This window comes from Pterocles gutturalis, unplaced genomic scaffold, assembly GCF_000699245.1.
Source record: "Pterocles gutturalis isolate BGI_N339 unplaced genomic scaffold, ASM69924v1 scaffold23862, whole genome shotgun sequence".
In the NCBI taxonomy this organism is placed as follows: Eukaryota; Metazoa; Chordata; class Aves; order Pterocliformes; family Pteroclidae; genus Pterocles; species Pterocles gutturalis.
Genome location: NW_010113497.1, coordinates 79599 through 85598, shown reverse-complemented (window position 1 = coordinate 85598; position 6000 = coordinate 79599).

The window sequence follows — 6000 nt, the reverse complement described above, 5'->3', positions numbered from 1 at the left end:
TGTTCAGTTGGAGAGGTATTACCCATGAGCTGCAGAGAAAGTTGGACTTTTAATGGATCAGAAACTGAAACAGCCCTTGTGGTGGCAGTCCTAAAGATATCCCAGGGCTCCTGACTCCAGCGTAGGACACAGCTTGGGTCACTGCCATTGTGGCACCTCCATAAAGACACTTCTCGGCCTGTTTCTTGTGCTCAAATGTTTGCATACCCCAGTTCAAGAAAACATAGCATGTATGATGGCCTTGTGAGGAACAGTCAGACACTCTTCCACTGAGCCTGGTGGAGCAGAGAGCTGAGCTGAGGCTGCAGCTGATTGTGACTCATCCCCTCCCCCTTCCCCGGTGACATGAAGAAACCCTCCCTGAATTGAGAGAAATATTTATGCGTGCTTTTATGCTGGAGACAAAATCTGAGGGTTTCTGTACAATGGCTGCTTTAGTTTTGCCTCCAGTCTCCTTGACCTGTGTCCTGCTAAAACTTCCAATAAGCTATTTATCAGGTAAATATGTAAACCAGCCATCATCATATCAACATATGGTGACAGTGACTGAGAGCTACCCTATTAATTGCTGACCCCATTTCTATTTCAGTCACTTGGCATATCCTTTAGGAAGTGAATGGGATCAGTCCTGATAAATCCACTCTCTGTGGCACCAGATAATCTGTTTTCAAGTTGGAGCAGATGCTGAGGTGCCTGTCTGGCAGCCTGCTGCTGGATGACCAAGGGGGTTGTAGTGCAATGTGGTTGCATCCCTGAAGACTTGTATTGGTGCCCCCTTGTACAAGAAATGTTTTTCCTACACAGTATTGCATCCTAAAATGCCCTGCTGAGGTATGGCACATCCCACTCTTGCATGCTGCACAGAAAAGATGCATTTTTCTGAAGGTCCCACAGATTAATTCCTTTGATTTGAATATTAAACTGATGCAGAAAGGCTGAGTGTCTAACAACTAGAGGAGATGGGAGAAAGGTAAATGTTGCTTGAATTGCTCAAGGGTTTTAAATCCAGATGTCCTGTTTCCGCTCTAATCACTGGGATATGAGACACCGTGCTGTGGTGGTGGGGGTCCTCTCCTATGATGGAGCTACTCTGCTTTACACCGAAACAAAGTAGTCCTTTGAGAGGTCAAGGATGGTGGAGGGAGTATGTAAATATTTAAAAGTATGGTCCTCCTGGTCAGATAAAAAGAACACTTGCTGTAAAACACTTAACTATCGAGAGGAGCAGAAACTGCATCCCAGCAGGGGGTGCCCTGAGTGCTGGGCTGGAGGGTTGCTCAGGGCTTTGCTCTCTGGCCCCGGTGGTTCCCAGTGCTGCCCTGCACAGGCACGGCTGCAGCTGGTGAGGCTGGGAGAGCCAGGTCTGTGCCTTCAGCCTCCTGCAGGCGGGAGTGGGCTGACACCGTCTCAAGAAGAGAAGACAGCTCAGCTTGGACCCTGGCTGCCGGAGCCCCTTCCCAAAGCCTTGCACATGCCATCACCCTCGCTCAGGTCCTGGGACAGACCCCATGAAACTCTGCGTGCCTGGGGGAGGAAGGAAGAGGAAGACAGGGGGTTTGAAGCGGGGAGTGCCCTCCCAGAGCAGCGCAGCCGTGTTCCCTTGGGCAGTTTGTTTTCCCTCTATTTGTGTCTGGGGACCCAGCTGCTTAGCAACTGGATAAAATTGTCACAAAATGCTGGCAATGCCCTCCTCACCAGGGCAGGGGTTGGGCTGTGTCTGCAGAATGGCTGTCTGCCAGGAGAGGTGGCCATGTGGCACTCATGGGGGGACCCCCATTCCTGTCCCTGTCCTCCCCAGTGGGCTGTCCCAAAGGTGTGAAGGAATTTGGCCCTCATCCATGGCAAAGGCTGTGCTGCAGGCAAGGTGTGCAGGCAGCTCCCCACCGTCAGCTGCCCGCGGAGCAGTTGGCACATGGACAGTCTTCATCAAAACACCTTGTGGGTTCTGAGTAGATAAATGATTTTTTCCTCTCTAAAAGACCAGGGAAAAAAGTACACTTGGAGTATTCTTGTGAAGTACCTGAAAATGAAAATATTCACCCCTCCTGACTGTGTATTTGAGGGAGATGGGGATGAATACACTGTTTTACTTTAGTTCAGGGCATTTTAAATAAAAACAAAGAAAGCATGGCAATGAAGAATTATGGCTATCTATTCTTTGGGACAGAAGAAGAACAGGCATATGACCAGCGCCTGCTGCTGTCCTTGCCCTGTTTGACTCCTCTGCCTCTGCAGATGTTACCCAAAGAGGTATCCGGGCTACCCAGGAGGCCAGATGCTGCTCAGCGGAGCTGAATTCCCTTGCAGGGCCATAGAAAGGGCAAGGGATGAAAATTAATTAGAGTTTTTAGGAGAGTAGTTTATAACACACTTGCCCTTACAAGTGGCTGACGTGCAAAAGATAGTTGTTGGCGATTGCTGACAGCTTGTGTGTTTACCTCAATCAGCAAGTATTTGTAATTCATTTTTAAAATGTTGAAGTTCCAGCCTTACTGGGAACATTATAAACCGCGCTCAGCACTCTGATGTGCTTCCAAAACATACGCTGCCATGAGTCAAAAAGCACACTCAGTTATTTCAGGGGAGAGGCGGGGTAGAAGAGGGGAGATGATGCAGTTGAAATGAAAATTATTTAGATAACTCAGTATCTGTTCACAAATACTTAATCTTCATGACTGGAAGCAACCACAACTGTTATAAATGGGGTGAACTGCCACATCACTTCTAGTATCTCTCCTGCCTGATGCCACAGCACCACAGTATGGAGGCTTTGCCAGCAGTGAGTGTCTAGACTTCACTTTTTTCCTTTCACCCCCCTACAATGCCTCGTTCACTCCCTGTGCTGACACATGAGTTTGTGGGCACCCAAAAAACCTAGTAGGGACTAAAACAGGCCTGTGAAACAAATATGATTTTCCGAGGCAACTATTGCTGCTGAAGACTCAGCATTGCTGAGCCACTCCCTGGGAGCTTTTCAAAGAAGCATGGGATACTTCTGTCCGCTCTTGTGCCCAATATGTTTATTGGCAGTTTCTGTCTCTGTTTGCACGGAGGAATGGCAGAATGCAATTTTACTGTTTTTCAGTTTCATTACATTCTTATGGCAGTTCTTCATGGTAGTTTTCCCTAACTGTATCCCTTCTGGCCTCAGCAACAGGTGGGGCAGGAAACCATCTTCAAGACAGGAAAACGCCACTGCCAAATCTACGATCAGGGTGGTTAGGGTGGTGGAGGTGACTGAGCTCGGGACAAACTCCAAATGAATCCCCTCTCAAAAAGCTTACACCTTGAGTTGATGTTGTTCCTTTAAACTCAGAAATGTGCTGTGTCTCTGATTGCCCAACATCTTGGGTTGCTGAGGCTCCTGAGAGGGCACAGGGGAGCAGAGGAGAGACAAGGGCAGCAGCCAGCCTCTGTTAATACCTGCCCTGAGGCTTCAGCAGCAGGTTTTAGAGGGAGATTTTTGGTTCTGTGAGGGAGTGAGAGAACATGCTCAAATTGCAACCCTGTAGCTAAGTGATTTTTAGTTTTTTCCAGCAGTATAATTATGAAAAATGCCTCTCATGTTCCCCATTAATGTTGCTATTAGCAGACAGGCAGGGCTCCCAGCATGAGCCAGTTCTTGCTAACAAGGTCTGTGTGTACCGCATTAGGGACTGTACCACTCACACAGCTTTCAGAGCATTGTAAGTGATTTGCCAGAACTCCTGTAATGGTACAGAGCCAAACATATCTACAACTTATGTCAGAGAAGGCAGCAGAGTCTAGCTTTAAATTCAAGATCCTTGATCAAAAGAAAAGAAGACCAGCAAGCCCAAACACCTGCTTCTGGGCACTGCGTTGCCCTCCTGCTCAAACATCGGGCGGATGCAGTGCTGAGAAGGACTGTCATATTTGGATGGGGCTGTGAAGTCAAATGTCTCTCGCTCGCCCACTCAGTCACTCACATGAACAGTATAATAGCAGACTGAAAAAACCCCTTACCAGCAATTATATAATTCTCCAACTTCATATGCGCTTACTTCTAAAGTTACTTTTCCCTTTTTAAGGTGGGCCTTACTCCAATGGAGAAAGAGAATGGTCTAGCAGATAGGACAAGGGGGAGCAGTTGCTGTTCTTCACCTTGATTTTAGCAAGGTTGTCAGCACAGGCACAGGCACCCATAATATCCTTACAGCCAAAGTGGTGAGACAGAGACTGTGCTGCAACAGGCTCTGGGTGGCCATAGGCCAGCCTGGTCGTTTGCACAAATTTTCTTGTGCTTAACTCCCCTTACAAACACCTCTGCTGTGGCTATGGGTGTTGTATAAACCCCAAGGCAGGACGGGGACTTGGCTTTCTGCAGTGAGCTGGCTGGCCAGGAAAGAGGTTGATTCGTGAAGGACTCAGATGTTGGTTCTCAAATTCCTTGTGCTACAGTCAGCAGGCAACTGCTCTGAGTGGGCAGAAAGCACCTCGGGGTTTTTTTTGCTTAACTGCATTAATTTTCTTTTAAATGCAGAGGAGATTTTTACCTGTGCCCCACTGCTCCCACTTCAGTATTTATCCCTTTCTCATATCAATCCTGGTTCTGCCAAGACATTTCCAGCTCTGTGTAGAGGAACAGAAAGCTACACTGGCGATGCCAGGCATTGAGACGTCTCTTTTCTTCTGCATAGCATGTGAACGATGCTGTATTACAACAAACTTCTATCCACATCTAAGCTCACACAATGAACCAGTTAAGGATCTGTGATTTTTTTTCTTTCAAGTATGCGGCCGAATGTTTATAGAGCAGCTTAGATTTTAATCCAAACTTTCACAAATTTAGACAGCTGCCTCCAGTGCTGTCAAAAGGGCATACAATCAGCACATCTGAAAATCAATACACCTCATGGGGCTGAGTACCTCAGTTAATCAAATACTGCAACCATTAGCTTTTGCTCAGCTTCCAGTTAGCTCCAGAGCATTTTCTGCATAGTTACAAGATTATAATTGTTAGGAGAAAAAAGTGGGTATTTTAAACATCATGATCCCTGTGTTTTTCCATTGTTTGAATTTCACCTTTACTGCAGCTTGATTTTCCTTACAGAATTGCTCAGTAGATCTAAATCTAGAGGAAAAAAAAAAGAACTACCTCAGTGATCCTGGACAGTAGAGAATTCAAGGCTATTCTAGGGTCATTTGTTTCACTGCAAGAAAGGTTTTAGAAAACAAATTCAGACAGTTTGATTAATTATAAAATAGACATAAGTTACAAAAGATAATCACGGAAACAAAACCTATGAAGACCTCTTAACTCTCTGGCTGATATTACTGTTATTTTTTAAGTTAGCACTGGTCACCCACATCACATGAATAATACTATTGAAGTCACAAATGCGAAATAGCAACAGCTGTGGAGATGAGGGCCTTACCAATGGGTGTCTTTAATTCATCTAAAATGATTATAGTTGCTCTTCTGGAGCATGGTTGGTGTGGGACACAATCTTGGACTGCCTGGAGGAAAATGGCCCCATACAAGAGCTCACTGTCTTGGGGGCCATGTGTTTCTCTGAAGATGAAGGCAAGCTGTGTGCAACTCTGCAGAGACTGGCCTGTGGGGCACGCTCTGGCCCCAGAGCAAAGCGTGGAGCAGAGGAACATTGTTGGTAGCAGAGGAAGGACTAAGAGAATATAAGATGCAACAATTTTTCCCTTAATTAAATCTGTGATGAATGTCAAACCTTAGTTTAAGCATCCTTCTAAGGAAGCCTGGACCAAGGACTTCTGTCATAAATATTCAAGGATGAATTTTCCTCCATACATTCCCTAGTCTTCCTTTGTTCGCAGTCCACCAGACTGCAATTCATGTAGCTATGACAGGGAACTTGTTATGTAACCACACAACATGCCTGGTAATAAATTCCAAGCTGAATGAAGTTTTACACAACCTTGTATTTTCAAAAGCACCTTACAGTAATCTGTAGCCAAGCAGCAACAAAGACTTTTAATCACTGTAGTCTGTGCTGTGCTGAAACT